Source organism: Podarcis vaucheri (assembly GCF_965113315.1).
Source record: "Podarcis vaucheri genome assembly, chromosome: 7".
NCBI classification, from domain to species: domain Eukaryota; kingdom Metazoa; phylum Chordata; class Lepidosauria; order Squamata; family Lacertidae; genus Podarcis; species Podarcis vaucheri.
In genome coordinates this window covers 61,609,430-61,626,493 of record NC_138765.1, presented here as the reverse complement: position 1 = coordinate 61,626,493, position 17,064 = coordinate 61,609,430, and the positions used below count along the sequence as shown (strand labels likewise).

At 42.0% G+C, this 17,064-nt stretch overlaps 1 long non-coding RNA gene across 1 annotated transcript in view; it reads left to right on the top strand.

The window, feature by feature from the left end:
• The first annotated feature begins 92 nt into the window (after window positions 1-92).
• LOC309537887 overlaps window positions 93-17,064 on the top strand; it is a 28,014-nt gene continuing 11,042 nt past the window's right edge. Inside the window, exon 1 of the long non-coding RNA XR_014222039.1 lies at window positions 93-249. This is a non-coding gene — a long non-coding RNA (uncharacterized lncRNA). The remainder of the gene's footprint in view (window positions 250-17,064) is intronic.

The window sequence follows — 17,064 nt, the reverse complement described above, 5'->3', positions numbered from 1 at the left end:
GGCTCTCTCTTTCTCCAGCGGTTGCGCGCGCTCGCGCACACACCCTACCCTGCCCTCTCCCTCTCGCGTGCGCGCGCACCCCGGCTAAGGGCAGCAGCTGCAGCTCAGAAAGAGAGAGCTGGCTCGCTCTCCTTGCGCACGCGCACGAGACCTCGCCTGACGGGGAATGAGCGGCGTTAGGTGGAGGGAGGATAGAATTGGATTTGTGGCGCCGCCTCAACTTTTGGATGTACCTCATCCTTCACTGAGGTGAGACAAGATTTATTCCTCTCACCTAGTTAATCTTGAAATATATGGTTGTTAACTTGGGATCTCCTTTAATAATAATGTCCTGTGATATTTAAATAACAGGAAATAATAGTAAAGTTTAACCATTTAAGGCAGAAATGTTTACGAAATTAACTTTCAAGCTAATTTTAATAAACTTTAAAAATTATTTATTTTTATTATTATTATTATTTGCTTCCTATGAGGCCTCTAGAAGCGATTTGCAATGTGCACTAATGACGTATGTAGAAGTTATGTATACAGAAACCGTATCTGCATATAAAAACAATTTTAGGGACAACAGCAGCAAATCTAGAAACAGTTTAAAAGAACGCATACTGACTGAGAAATATTTTAAAAGGCTTTTTGAAAGAGGACTGAAATGATTATTATGTTGGTCAGGAGGGCTTTAAACTGACTAATGTGGGGAAGGGAGACAGTGCTCCTGAAGGTAGGAGTCTATCAATTAATGAAGATGATCATCCAAATGTCATAGACCAAATGGAACAAACAGCACGCGGACCTAGTGGTGGGAGGAAAAAATCCTTAAATAAGAGACACGGGGGAATGATTAATGAACTTCAATGTCTGTACACTAAGGCGCAAAGCATGGGAAATAAACAAGATGAGCTTGAGCTCTTGGTACAGCAAACTAAATATGACATAATAGGCATCACTGAAACCTGGTGGGATAAGTCCCACGATTGGAATGTAATAATGGGGGGATACAATCTATTTCAGAGAAACAGACCAGACAAGAAAGGAGGAGGAGTGGCGTTATATGTCAGGGATGTGTATACCTGTGAAGAGATCCAAGATTTAGATCCTCAAAGCCAAAGTGAGAGCATTTGGGTCAAAATTAAGGGAGAGAAGAATAACAGAGACCTCATTGTGGGAGTTTACTATAGATCCCCAAGCCAAACGGAGGACATAGATGATGCCTTCCTGGAACAGATGGCCAAGCATGCAAAAGGAAGGGAGATAGTAGTAATGGGGGACTTCAATTACCCGGATATTTGTTGGACGTCAAACTCAGCCAAGAGCATAAGGTCAAACAGATTCCTCACTGGCCTTGCAGACAACTTCATTGTCCAGAAAGTGGGAGAAGCAACAAGAGGAACAGCCATTTTAGATCTGGTCCTAACAAATGTTGATGACCTGGTTAGTGGGGTAGAAGTGGAAGGATCATTAGGCGCGAGTGATCATGCTCTTCTGAAGTTTACTATACAGCGGAAAGGAGCAGCCAAGCATACTAGGACTCAATTTCTTGACTTTAAGAAAGCCGACTTCATAAAACTTAGGGAAGTGCTGGGTGAGATCCCATGGACAACAATACTAAAAGGAAAGGGAGTTCATGATGGCTGGGAGTTTGTTAAGAGGGAGATACTAAAAGCACAACGTCAGGCAATACCAATGAGACGGAAACATGGAAGGTGCCTAAAGAAGCCAGGGTGGCTATCTAAAGAACTTTTAACTGAATTAAGATTAAAAAAGGATGTGTACAAAAAATGGAAAAGGGGGGAAACCACCAAAGAGGAATTCAAACAAATAGCCAGCACGTGTAGACACAAAGTCAGAAAAGCTAAAGCACAGAATGAACTCAGGCTTGCTAGAGAGGTTAAAAGCAACAAAAAAGGCTTTTATGGGTATGTTCGTAGCAAAAGGAAGAACAAAGAAACAATGGGGTCACTCAGAGGAGAAGATGGTGAAATGCAAACAGGGGACACAGAAAGGGCTGAACTACTCAATGCCTTCTTTGCCTCAGTCTTCTCCGATAAAGAAAACAATGCCCGACCTGAAGAATTTGGAGCAAATGATTCAGCAAAGGAAACACAGCCCAGAATAACTAAGGAGATAGTACAAGAATATTTGGCTAGTTTAGATGTATTCAAGTCTCCAGGGCCAGATGAACTGCATCCAAGAGTATTAAAAGAACTGGCAGATGTGATCTCAGAACCACTGGCAGTCATCTTTGAGAATTCCTGGAGAACAGGCGAAGTCCCGGCAGACTGGAGGAGGGCAAATGTTGTCCCTATTTTCAAAAAGGGGAAAAGAGAGGACCCAAATAATTACCGCCCAGTCAGTCTGACATCAATAGCAGGGAAGATTCTGGAGCAGATCATTAAGCAAACAGTCTGTGAGCACCTAGAAAGGAATGCTGTGATCACCAATAGTCAGCATGGATTTCTGAAAAATAAGTCATGTCAGACTAACCTGATCTCGTTTTTTGACAGAATTACAAGCCTGGTAGATGAAGGGAACGCAGTGGATGTAGCCTACCTTGATTTCAGCAAGGCATTTGACAAGGTGCCCCATGATATTCTTGTAAAGAAGCTGGTAAAATGCGGTCTTGACTATGCTACCACTCAGTGGATTTGTAACTGGCTGACTGACCGAACCCAAAGGGTGCTCATCAATGGTTCCTCTTCATCCTGGAGAAGAGTGACTAGTGGGGTGCCACAGGGTTCTGTCTTGGGCCCGGTCTTATTCAACATCTTTATCAACGACTTGGATGATGGACTCAAGGGCATCCTGATCAAATTTGCAGATGACACCAAACTGGGAGGGGTGGCTAACACCCCAGAGGACAGGATCACACTTCAAAACGACCTTGACAGATTAGAGAACTGGGCAAAAATAAACAAGATGAATTTTAACAGGGAGAAATGTAAAGTATTGCACTTGGGCAAAAAAAATGAGAGGCACAAATACAAGATGGGTGACACCTGGCTTGAGAGCAGTACATGTGAAAAGGATCTAGGAGTCTTGGTTGACCACAAACTTGACATGAGCCAACAGTGTGACGCGGCAGCTAAAAAAGCCAATGCAATTCTGGGCTGCATCAATAGGAGTATAGCATCTAGATCAAGGGAAGTAATAGTGCCACTGTATTCTGCTCTGGTCAGACCACACCTGGAGTACTGTGTCCAGTTCTGGGCACCACAATTCAAGAAGGACACTGACAAACTGGAACGTGTCCAGAGGAGGGCAACCAAAATGGTCAAAGGCCTGGAAACGATGCCTTATGAGGAACGGCTAAGGGAGCTGGGCATGTTTAGCCTGGAGAAGAGGAGGTTAAGGGGTGATATGATAGCCATGTTCAAATATATAAAAGGATGTCACATAGAGGAGGGACAAAGGTTGTTTTCTGCTGCTCCGGAGAAGCGGACACGGAGCAATGGTTCCAAACTACAAGAAAGAAGATTCCACCTAAACATTAGGAAGAACTTCCTGACAGTAAGAGCTGTTCGACAGTGGAATTTGCTGCCAAGGAGTGTGGTGGAGTCTCCTACTTTGGAGGTCTTTAAGCAGAGGCTTGACAACCATATGTCAGGAGTGCTCTGATGGTGTTTCCTGCTTGGCAGGGGGTTGGACTCGATGGCCCTTGTGGTCTCTTCCAACTCTATGATTCTATGATTCTATATTCCATTTTTGCTTGACTCAGAGTAGACCTACTGAAATCAATAAACATGGGTAACATTAAGTCCATTAAATTCAGTGAACCTACTCTGACTAGTCCTGAGTAGGATTAACATTGGATATGATCCATAATTGTGTGTGTGTGTGCGCGTGTGTGTGTACATACAGTACTTTTTTTATTAAAAATAAAATGTGCTGGTACTTGTATCTTGGTACAAGATATAGCACAAAATGGTTGACATGGGCAGCGGAAAAAGAGGTGGTTGACCAGTGAATACATCCACACACACTGTTATTATATCAGGCTCCAGAACACATCGTATACATTTATCATATTTTTGTTTGGCTCACCTCTTGGTCTGGGTGTCTAACACTGAACAACAGACCACAACCAACCACGATTTGGCATAATGTGTTGGGTGCTTCATATTATCTGCTTGAGTTAGAATTCCACACCACCTTATTTCTCTTTCTTTCTTTCTTTCTCTCTCTCTCTCTCTCTCTCTCTCTCTCTCTCTCACCAACCTACCAATCAGGCAATAACAAAGAACCCACCCACATTATATGCCAGGGATAGAGACCCCTCCACTCTCATAATCACTGAGGGACTACTCCAACTCCCATAATCCATGACTGTTGGTCATACTGGCCGGAATTATTGGCAAACCCCATTGCTATAATAACTATGTTTTAAGGGCATGTGTTTGTGTATGCTGGTCTGGCCTTGCCCAGTGGAATGTGCCTTCCCAGTGTGGTTCTTAGCCTAAAAATTTCCCCATTCCTGATTTAAATTATGATTTAACCAGAATGAAAGTACTGTAATGGAAACATTCAAGTGAGCTATCTGTTTTAAGTATTAGATTATCTATTAATTGTTGTAATAAATGACATTTGTTTTGAATTATGGAAATGTTTGATAAATTCTGCTCTTAAGTTTAGTAATACTAGATAATGTAAATCAACTCTGATGATTTATAATTTCCTGAGATTGGAGGACAATTACTTTTGCATTCCAGTACATTAGGTGCAGTAAAGTAGATACAGTCATTAATTACCTTGGGTGCCTATTACCTTGGGTGCCATTTCATTAGATAAGGAACTGTTTGCTTATCTGCTAAATCAGTATTCGTGATAATGAATTTATTGTCATTAAATTATACAATCTAAGCTATATAATTCATTTATTATGTTGATTTCCCATGTACTTAAATATTCTCTTACCTATTGACAGCAATTCTGGAGGTGAGCAATAGCCCCAAGGCTTCATTTTGCTTCTCTGCCACCACTTAACAGTTGTTAGATCACTTTCCCAATAGCAGGAATGGGGACATGTGGCCCTCCAAATGTTGTTGGGCTGCAACTCCCATCAGCCCCAGCCAGCATGGCCAACGGCCAGAGATGTTGAGATTTATAGTCCAACAACATATGGAGGCACACATTCCCTACCTCTGACAAATAACTCATGATCTGCAGCCATCTTGTCCAGGAAAGGCTAGTCCAATACATGCATTACATGCCTGCAGGAATGCATTCACACAACAGTTTATTCCATTTCTCCTAAAAGGCCTGTTCTCATGTTGCCACCCTCCGGAGAGGGTCAGGACTAGCCTCTTCTGGACAAGATTACATGTATTGGACTAGCCACTCCTGGACAAGATGACATCAGATCATGGGTTACTTGTCAGGGGTAGGGGATGTGTGCCTCCATATGTTGTTGGATTTAAATTTGAATTCAAATTGTAATACAACAAAAACTCAATGTAAGAAGCAATAAAAATATAAATTAAAAGTCAGTAGGAATATTTAATGTGATAAATGTGCCATCTTCAACCATAAATCCACAGATGCTCTGCGGACCACCTGAATGAAACTCACAGACCATTGAAGGTCTGCAAACCAGTCTGGGGACTCCTCTTTTAGACGGCAAAGTGAGATATAAATGATTGGCAATAAACAATAGCTATAATTGACAATAATCACAACTCTTGTCTTTCCTTCCCTTCTTTTTCCACCCTCTTTCTTCTTCCAATCCAACCCATCATTCTTTCATCCCACCAGTTTATCCGAACTATTGTGTTAGAAATCTGGGTTTTATGCACAAAACCCTGCTCTCCTGTTGGCTATAATACAAATAGCCTGTTCATTTAGCCTATCTGATTTGCATATTCATAATTGGACTAACCTCTATGACTCCTCCAAAACCTCCTGCGAAGCTGTTGTCTTCTCCTTCCGCTATAGCTCACTAGTCACCCTAGTGTAATATGGCTTTGGGCAACAAGTGTAAAACGAGGGGAAATATTTACAAAATTAGCCAATGTTTTAAATGCCCCTGCTTGAGACCAATTGCAAAACCTTTTATCATGAGAGTACAACACTTCAGAAATTGGCAAGAAACAGAGGCCAAATGAATGAGCCTCTTTCCAACTGTGACTGAGATTTGGCAGACATGAGTGGAGGTTCCTCACTCATTCTGAGGTTGAGAATTGTTGGGAAACTAGACAGCAGTGCTCCCAATATTTGATGAAATGCAGCCTGCACTATGGAAAGTAATACCTTACCTTGGACTGCACAGCCATTAATACTCTTAATGCTCCCTTCCATTCATGCTAAGCATCTTTACAATGCTGTTGAATCACTGTGTCTGGGATTCCCAATCATTTCTTTTCCCTGAGCTGCATATTCTGAAAGACCACATTCCCAGGACCCTGGAAGTGTTTTTGAGGTAGAGTGGGGTGGCCACTCAAGACAGTCCACTTAAAATGGAAATGGGTTCTAACTGAAAATATAGTTTATGAATATTATTGGGATACCCTGGTTCCCCTCACAGAACTACAGTTCTCAGAGTCATTTAACAGTCAATCTGTATTCCCAAGGAACTCCGGGAATTATTGTTCTCTGAGAGGAATACAGACCTCCTAACAACCTTAACACCCATAACAAACTACAGTTCTCAGGATTCTTTGGGGAAGCTATGACAGTTTAAAGTATTATGCTACTGATTTACATGTATAATGCAGATGCAGAGCAAGTCTAGCTGAAGAAAAATCTTGTGCAAAGTCTACTCATTTCTCATTAACCTTTTAGAGTTACTTTGAGAATGTAATAGTGATGGTCCATTATGCATTGGACTTCCAAGAAGCTTTTGACACAGTCCCACTCCAAAGCTGTCTGAGTACACTTAGGAGTCAAAGGATAAGAGGAACAGTCCTCTGGTTAAGGAGCAGGAAGGAGAGGGGGGAAGGAGTCAGGTGTGTATATTACCCTAATGCGGCTGATTTTACAGAGCAGTGAGGGGACTGTAAAAAAGACATTAATGGCTGCATCCAGACAGGATTATTGCATTAGTTTTCTTGGTTATAATGCTAGTGCTGTGCCATTTTCTAATGTTCCTTTTACACTTCGCTACCTGCTTCATTATGGAACTGTGGCTTTTTTATTGATGTATCACCATGTCCCCCTAAATTTCATTCACATCCTTGACTATGGTGTGACACAGCAGCCAGCATCATTGGACATGTTGCCGCTGTGTATGCAGATGTGCACTTCTGTTTTCCCTACGGTTCCTCCATGAAAACGACAGGAAAGAACTGTATGCCAGAATACAACCCCAAATTTCGTCCCAGTGTATGATCCATGAAAACCTCAGGGAACTAGCATCTTACAAACCTCCCACGATTTTGCGGGTTAATGGGGGTTGCAAACAGATTTTGTTCTGGAAGCAATTAGCACAGAAATGAAGGCTAAACTTCCACCACATTCCTGTAGATTTCTAGAAGTAGTGTTTAAGTCACATGAAAGATCACACAAAACATGTAAATTATCAGATAAGGAAACATCAGGAAAATGGAATAAGGTGCTGTCTGAATGCAGGCTGTGTCATGTTGCACATCTGAGTGCCAAAGAAGCATAATGTTCATTGAGATGAATGCCTACAGTGACAATAGTTCATTCAAGGAAGATAATCTCGTTTTAGAAGCCTGCCACCTTACAGTGTCACTTCTGCTTTTAGGCTAGGGAACCTTTTTCAATACAGTATGAGGGTTTTTTGTTTTTTAAAGATATTTATTAAAAGTTTAATAGTTACAGAAAAAAGAAGAAAGAAACAATAAAAAGTTCACAATACATCAAAAATAAAGAGAAAAAAATACAACAAAACAACAAGAAAAGCAAAAACATTTTAAAAACACATCCAATATCTCTATATCTCTACCTTTCATTTACTTGTATCATCGACCTCACACCTCCCTTTTTTGTATTCTTGTTCAATTAGCTATTTCAGCAAATCCTTTCCATCTTTCTTAATTTTTGTTCTATAATTTATCTTAACACAATCTAACCTTAAATTTCCACTTTGACCCATTAACAATCTATTTTTACTTAATTCTTTATAACATTTCTGCTAAGGCCATATAACTTCATTCCAGCATCCTTCTAACATTCATTAATTTTACAATATTTCTGTAAATAAACTTTAAATTTTTTCCAGTCTTCTTCCACCGACTCTTCTCCCTGGTCTCGGATTCTGCCAGTCATTTCTGCAAACTCCATGTAGTTTATCAATTTCATCTGCCATTCTTCCCGGGTGGGTAGATCTTGTGTCTTCCAGTACTATTTTTCAATACAGTATGAGGGTTGCATTTCCTTGTTGGCAACCTCCCAAGGGTCCCATGCTAGTGGTGGGCGGTGCCAGAGGCAAAAGTGAACTGAGCAAAATATATGATCTTGTACAGTAAGCTATGCTTCAACCATGCAAAAATCAGCTTTCCATGTGTGCATGCACTCACTTGTCCCTATGTATACACACATGTCTTCATCCAGGCAAACAAGAAGCATTATCACAGTTCAAAGACATATTCCAGCAAGGCAAAGTACTCAAGGGGGGGGGCGTGTTCTGGGAAAAGTCTCAGGGGCCTCATAAACTTGGAGAGCCACATTCCATTCCTGAGCCTATGGTGAGTCATGAGGGCCAGATAGCAAAGGCTTGAACACTGCATTCTAGCCCTGGGCTTGAGATTCCCTCCTCCTATTCTACTGTTACGTAACAAACCTTGGAGCCTACAAGCTTCTTTTTCATTGGTGAAGTCACCATAATCATATTATTCTGAGTCTCATGAGATGCATTTGGAAAGGGTTGTCTCCTCTGCGGCAGGATCATTCAAAGAAAGTTAATACAGCGGGATTATGTTAGCTATCCAATTTGGTATGGTAATATTGAGGTTTGCCAGCAGTGTCTCCTTAATTCTATTTATTAAAACCACTGCATTCACAATAGGCTGTGGTGTTCTTTTACTTTGTCCTCAGAGAGTTAGTTCTGTGACCAGTGTCCTCCTTAGAAAATAGGAAATATGCTCTCTTGACTTTGAGCCAAGGCGCTCTAGATTTCATCCGTGCAAGGTTAAATATATGCCCCAAAGTAAACACAAAATTAAATACAAAAATCCCTTAAGCTCTTCTGTTTGAAATAAATCTCAAGCCTCCTGCCCCACCACCACCTTCTTCTTAAAAAACAAAAACAAAAAAGTATTATGGAAGATGATACATTCAGAGTTCTGCCTGGAAGAAAATTTATCACTCATCAGCTCATAAAGATACCCTCCTTCCAAAGTATTTTGATCTGTATGTCTGCGTGTATACACATGAGGAAATGACATGACCACAGTGTGCAGTGAGGCAGTCAACTGAAATCCTTTTGTAAGCTCTGTCAGTGCTTTTGGTGGATACTGCTGAAAAGTGAATTTTCTCTATAAACGAGCTAAAGCTGGCGCATTGTCCGGACATCTGCACAGAGTAAAATAAACATCCATTTCAATAATGTATGGAATAAATCCTGCTCGAGCTGGCCTGGAGGGGATAAACAGAAGCATTACACAGCACATCCTCAAGCAAAGGGTGGGGCATGCACTTTTCCTGCCAGCCAGATCTGGACACCACCGATTGCATCATGAAGAGAGAACATGCTTTAAATTTATGCCGTGCAGCCCGAGGCACTGTTGCTCCTGTACAAATGTGCTTTGCTGTGTCTGAGAACCAAAAGCCCCAGCTGCATCTCAGATAGCCTGTTTTTTCCAATGCCAGTGAGGCTCATTTTGTACTCTTAATAGTCTGTAGGACAGTTGGATGCAGTTTTGGCTCAAAGGTGTGCAGGTACTTAGGGTAACCATTTATGCGTTAGCTTCCCCCTACCCACCCAAAGGAAACATACCATAGAGAAAAGAGGGCATGCATTTGCATAAAATCAGCATATGCTAAGGTCTATGTGCAAATTTAGAAACAATGACTGCAATTCAAATAGAAATACAGCCTGTCTCACAACAGTGAGGAAGACTTTGACCAGGTAGCACACGTGCCTGCTCAGTCTGCTGTCCAGCTACTCACTGTTCCTGATTGACAATAAGACTCCTGATCTCCCGTCTTAGGGGTCATTTTATCTTTAAACTGGACATGAACTGGGCAGTCCTTCAAATCAAGGACATCTTCAAATAGAGAACTGCCTTCCTATGCTTCTTCAAACAATAGATTGTCCTCTATAATGAGACTACGCTAGAAAATGCTCAGTGAGGCCTCTATTGCTCACAAGTCACGACTGTCATCACTGCGCACTGAATTCTCCATTCCATCTGGGCATGATCTGCACCATTGCCCAGCAGAAGACAAGACTGTGAGGCTCCAGTGGTTTAGCTTTAGTATGTTCCCAGTTATGCCAGCCCCTGGTGCTAGGGATGCAAGAAGGCATCGTTTCCCATTCTACCCCATAGTTACCACATACAGAAAAGTTTCTGTTCTGTTGCAGTTCATATTTTGCCAAAAACACTATTATTTGATTCACTCTCCACACTGGCAAAATGTAACTTATGATATTCCACCCTATTATTTTCAGTGCTAAGGAAATGCAATGCAAATGGGTGTGTGGAATCACTTACTAACATTTGTGGACTGAAAGCAACAACAGCAGCAAATACCAATCTTATTCACTGGATTCATTTCTGTTCTAGGCATGGGCTGAATAAGTGAACATCAGCAACATTTTCATTCTTGTTTTCATTTTTGTCTGAATTCTCCAACATCTCTACCTAATGCTGGACCTGATTATGTTTTTCTAGTGTATCTTTGACCTATCAGTGCAGGCTAGTAACAGAGAGTAGAGCCCTCGGCAATATATCATGAGGCAGCCAGGGCAGTAACGCTTCCACTGAGATCAAGGATTTTACCAGTATGTCCCTAGTTTCCTCTGTGAGTCATTGGGAGGTTTTGCACTTCCAAGATAGGAAGTCAATCTGTTTAAATGCCTGTCTGCTCAGATGTAATTCCTCAGCTGTCATTCTGACAAGCAGATCCTTCAGCTTGAGTCTGCAAATAGCTGATGTCCACCCACCATTCCTTTTATCACCTTTCTGATTATTACAGAAGCTCAGTTTGGAAACCCCTCAGAAGAGTAAAGCCTGGAGATGATTGATGTCGAAATCTCCACATTTCTGCCTTGAGCTCTTTGAACCTAGTGGACAAATTTAATTAGTACCCAGCTTTGAATCTCCCAAGAAGAAAGAAAGAAAGAAAGAAAGAAAGAAAGAAAGAAAGAAAGATTCTTAACTAGAATCGAATGTCTTCAATTTTATATGCAGGATCCCAAATTCTCTGGAATAGCTGTAGGACAACAAAAGGAATAAAGCCCAATGCTGAAGTGGCTGTAAATTAAGTCTCGCTGATACTGCATGATTTGTATTTTCTTCTAGCCCTCATGTTAATCAGATGCTCCACAGGGGTAAAAGAAGTACTGAAGGGAAGGGAAAAGGAAGCAGAGAGCACTTTTGATGAATTAGTAGGGGTGAGGAATAAACGGATCTGGGAAATGAAAATGTCATCAGGCCACGGCCTTACCCTATTAACCATTGATAAAAAGAAATTCTGCCGATTAATTCCCATTGCAAGAGGTATGAGAAGTAGTTTGTACTGGTTGGCAGCAGGGGCAGGCAGGGGGACACATGTAGTAAACTACTGAATAAAATAACTTGCTCACTAGGGCCCAGAAGGGCTCACTTGGAGCCTTCATTACATATCTTAAGGTGCATAGCTGTCAACTTTTCCCTTTTCTTGAGAGGAATCCTATTCGGAATAAGGGAATTTCCTTTTAAAAAAGGGAAACGTTGACAGCTATGTTAAGGTGCCCAGTGAAAATGTTACTTTATAACCAGGCTTTCGGCTGTTAACAATAACAATAATTTATTTACCGTATATGCTGCCCCTCTGACTGGGTTCCCTATGGTAAGGTTACCAGACGTCCCCGTCTCCCGGGGACAGTCCCCAGATTTACAAATCAGTCCCCATACAAAATCCATTGAAGTTGAAAAGTGTCCCTGGATTCATTAAAAAAAAAATCTGGTAACCTTACCTATGGCCTTTTAAATGTGTTTGTAGGAAGGGTTTTATTGGTTTGCTATTTTTAAAATATGTTTTGTGTTCTTAATTTATATTTTTATTTTGTGAACCGCCCTGTGATCTTTGGATTAAGGGCAATATACAAATTTAATAAACAATAGTAATAAATTCTCCAAACACGTTCCCTCCAGATGTTTAGAAATACAACGCCTATCACCCCCATACTTCTGACTCTACAATTATATGGTTCTGTGAGTTGTAGTCCAACAATGCCTGGAGGCCACACATTGTCAATATATATGAGTGTATATCTGAGTGTATATGTGTGAGTGTCATGGGCCAGGAGTCAGCTTCACCTGCTGAACAGTAACCTGAAGGCAGAGTGACTCCACCTGCAGCTGATCAGCCTTCAAGGACACAAAGGAGAAGGTGCTGATGAGAACTAGGTGGCTTCAGCCTTCTTAAGCAGAGCTTCCAGCAGCAGTCAGAAGCTGGTTACAACACTTGTGGTTCCTGGTTCTATCTTCCTGCTTCCTGCTCATTTTGACTCTTGACCCCAAGAGCATCGGATTCCCTGACCCCTGGATCGACTGCCACATGGATTACTGTTTGCCCGACCCTAGGGCTGGACCTGACTTTGGATGTGGATTCTGCCTCAAGGCAAGTTCACCTCAGAGTCTCTTCTGGTTGGCTGGCCTCCCACTCCATTGAGCCCTTCGCGTTGCTCAGCAACAAGACTGCGGGTGGGTGGGTGGGTGGGTGTGGTGGATGTAAAAATCAACCCCCCACCTTTTGGGGACCAGAGGCATATCTGGAAATCTTAAGAAACTGTCATGGACACCACAAAATACCCACTTCCAAAAAGATGCTCAAAAAAATCCACCCCAAAAAGGAGGGGAACCAAAATTACACAAGGCAAGACATATATGCCAAAACAAAATACAGGCAAAAACAGCCCCCTCTACCCCCAAAACAAGAGGCAACCCTCCCCAACCAAACCAAGACACAATTCTTAAAATGTGGGAGCAGCAGGAGATCTTGGCAGCCACAAAGAAAGGCACTATGGTGCCAAACTAGAGACCACTACTGTAGAGTAAAAATTGTAATGCAGCAGTACATTTTAGAAGCAATTTTGAGGGTTTTTTGTAGGGGCAAATGAGTACAAATGATCTTCCTGCAAAATTCTAGAGTGTAGGAAAGTATGCTTATTTTGCCATCCCTAGCGTTCCAGAAAGAGAGACTACACACCGTGGATTAATTGTTAGAACTAAAACAATTGCTGGCACAGAACTTTGCTATTATTTGCTACAGTGAAAAACTTACCTAAACTACCAAGATAGCTGATTGCAGTGGAGAGAGTGGCAAAAATCCACTATATCTTTATACTCCCAAATTTAAGAGACAAGCACCTGCTACATCTGAGATTGACTTACAAATGCCTGAAGCAAGGCAGATGATAAACAATTGCATGTGGTTTTTTTTTTGTTTTTGTTTTTTATTGACAGCATAAAATTCTAAATTTAAACTGCCAGGTAGGAAGATGTTGCATGGATTTTAAATGATGCTATATCTCACATTTATGAGCAGTCTTTTAATAGAAAAAGAGCCCGTCTGGTGTCTGTGGCTGATAGCAAGCAAGTTAATGCAGCACTTTGGGAGTGCAGAGAATAATGTGGACAAAATGACTCTGTACTTGAAGGCAGATGAGAAGTAATTGTCAGCGATGACTTTGGAAGATAGGAAGCTGCCTTTAAGTGAGTCAGACGGTTGGTCCATTTAGCTCAGTATTGTCCTAAGCAATACTGGATTTACGGTGGTGTGAGCACAGAGGACACTGAGCCAAGGGGGCACAAAATAATAATAATTTTTTTTAAAGGAATTATTGTGAAAATGAGAAGTATTTTGGGGAAGGGTGCCAAATTTTGTCCTCGCTCAGGGTGCCATATTACCAAAGTCTGCTACTATCTTGAGACGCTGGCAATAATGTTCCTGGGCTTCCTACAGAGTCTTTCCAATTCATACCTGGAGACGTCATTTGGGATTGAACCTTGGATTTTCTCTCTACAAAGCATTTGCTCTACTAATGAGGCGTGGCTCTGCCTAGGGAAGCTGCCTTATACTGAGGCAGGCCATTCATCCATCTAAACCAGGGGTCAGCAACCCTTTTCAGCCATGGGCTGGTCCACCGTCCCTCAGACCATGTGGTGGGCCGGACTATATTTTTTTGTGGTGGTGGTGGGGGGGAATGAACAAACTCCTATGCCCCACAAATAATCCAGAGATGCATTTTAAATAAAAGGACACATTCTACTCATGTAAAAACACGCTCATTCCCAGACCGTCTGTGAGCTGGACTGAGGCGGCCATTGGCCGCATCCAGCCCACGGGCCTTGGGTTGCCTATCCCTGATCTAAACTGAGGAAAAGCACATCATCTAGGCCAATGAGGGGGTGCAGCCTGGAGAGAAAGGGTGTGGCCTGGGGAGTGGGCATTGCCTGATGAGATACCTGAGGGTCAGATGAAGGGGCCTGGAGTTCCATATTTGGACCTAGGCTCACAACCTCTAGTGTACATAGTTTAAAGGAAGGAAGGAAGGAAAATGAAATAAAGGAACAAGTAAGTTGTATGATTTCAGCTGTCTGGCATCATCTCCTATTTTGAGCTCTGATAACAAAACATCTGATAACAAAAATATTACTTGACAAATGGATTAACAGAGAAATTGATTGACAGAAATTACATGGTAAGCAGGTGGAGAATCTATGACAGAGCTGCTGCCGCTTCCCATGCCCTGCTGGGTCCCACTGCCTAGGGAAGGAGGTTGGGAGCCATCTTTTCTCCTAAGCCTGATGAGTCATAACTCAATGGTAGAGCACAGACATGGCATGTATAACGTCCCAGGTTCAATCCCCACAATTTCTGGGTAGGGCTGGGAACGTCCTTTGCCTGGAGAGCCACTACCAGTCAGTATGGACAATACTGAGCTGGGTGGACAAATGGTCTGACTCAGTGCAGTTTCCTGTGTCGATATTTAATTACATCCTTTATTCAGAACCACAAGGACTCGAATAATTTTGAAGGAAGGGCCATCTGCCTTGCACGCAGAGGGTCCCAGGCTTGATCTTTGTCATCTCTAGGTACGGCTGGTAAAGAATCCTGTCTGAACCCCTGGAAAGCTGCTTCTAGTAGATGGACCAGTGATTTTACTCATTAGAACGCAGCTTCCTTTGCTCCTAAAGCAGAGCAAAAAAAAGAGTCTGAGAGCCTGGACATCCAATGCAAACCTGGTGCAGACCTCGTTTACTCATAGATACTAGGGGAGCAGCTACCATCCTTGAAATGTATGAAGTGGGTGTTGGATAAAGAGAGTTTGGCAGATTAGTTTGCTGGCTTGTATAACCCTTTTACTCATGCTTGGAATCCCATCCTAGAATAAAGGAAATAGCTACACTCTACTGACTTTCAGATAAGCACAATTGGGACTAATTGGCCTGCCCCAGACTCATTGAGCCCAGACTCTTGGCAGTCTCCACGAAAGGAAGATGAAGGAGGCTGTTGGAAAGCAACTCAACAGCTCTGGCTTCGAGTCCTTTGGCTGGGCCTCAGATATAATCTGTAGCCTAAATTTACTTGCTTTTTGTGATCCTTCGTTCTTCCTTGTCCTGCTCTGAGCCTGCTAATTACCCAGAGTTCCTTCCCAATATCATAGAAACATTAGTCCATCTAGCTCAGGATCATCTGCTCTGACTGGTAGTGGCCCTCCATGAATTCAGATAGGGGACACCCCCTGCCTTACCTGGATATGTTTCTGGGGACTGAATTTGGGACCATCCGCATTCAAAGCAGATACTCTACCACTGAGTTTTAAGCATTCCCCATCCTCTTCGTTTGGGTCATATTGGAAGTAGAACATTGACAGCCCTACCCATGAACTTGCTAATCCTCTTCTAAAACCATCCAGGTTGGTGGCCATCACTGCATCTTGGGGAAGCAGATTCCATAGTTTAACTATGTCGTATGTGAAGAAGTACTATATTTTGTCTGTCCTAAATCTTCCAACCTTCAGATTCATTAGATGGCCTCAGATTCTAGTATTATGAGAAAAACTTCTCTCTGTCAACCTTCTTCACACTGTGCATCTATCATGTCCCCACTTACTCACCTTTTTCTAAACTTAAAAGCCCAAATATCGTAACCATTTCTTATAGACAACTTGGTAGTATCCCATGAGTTTCAAAAGGGTACTCACTATGTGAGGATAACTTACAGTGGGTCTGCATTCATACCTGGAAACAGCAGGAGTCACAAGAACTTCAGTAGCTGTATTTATGAATCAATAAAAGGTCAACATCTGCATAGATCAGCCAGTGCTTGGTACATGGGTAAGACTAAGAGCTTGTCCACACTTCTGCTTGTCCCATGCTTTCTAGGTGTGAGTTTGGGCAGTTTCTCATTTGTCCCACCATTCTCCTCAGGAAAACCCACTGTTTACCACAAAAATGGGGGAAAAGTAAATCTGCAGAAAAACTGATTGGCATTTGTTCTGATTTAACAATAAACAGTGGGTTTCCCCAGCAGAAAGTGGCAGGACAAATGGAAGTGTGGTCAAGCCCTATGGTTCCAGCTAGTTCCCACTGAGCTACGGAGGGATGTGCAAAATCTCTCAATTTCAGTTTCTTTTAGTTTCTCATTTCCGTTCATTTTTCCTGCATTTCCACATCAGTTTGCTAAAAAAAAAATGTCATGAAAATTCATTAGCGTTTTAGTTCAAATTTAGTTCAAAGTTCGGCAAGAGGGACAGGTGTCTCCAAGCAATTCCTAGCACAGCACCTATTATAGACTATGACTTCTATGGCTATGACTTCTTTGGCAGAAGCCACAGCTGCTTAAAGTGATACCATACAGCTTTAAATGCATGGTGTGAATGTGGCCTGTATGTGGAAGGGGACATTCCCACTGAAACAAAACAAAGGGCCTTCTCTGAATTTAGAAAATAGAGTGTTA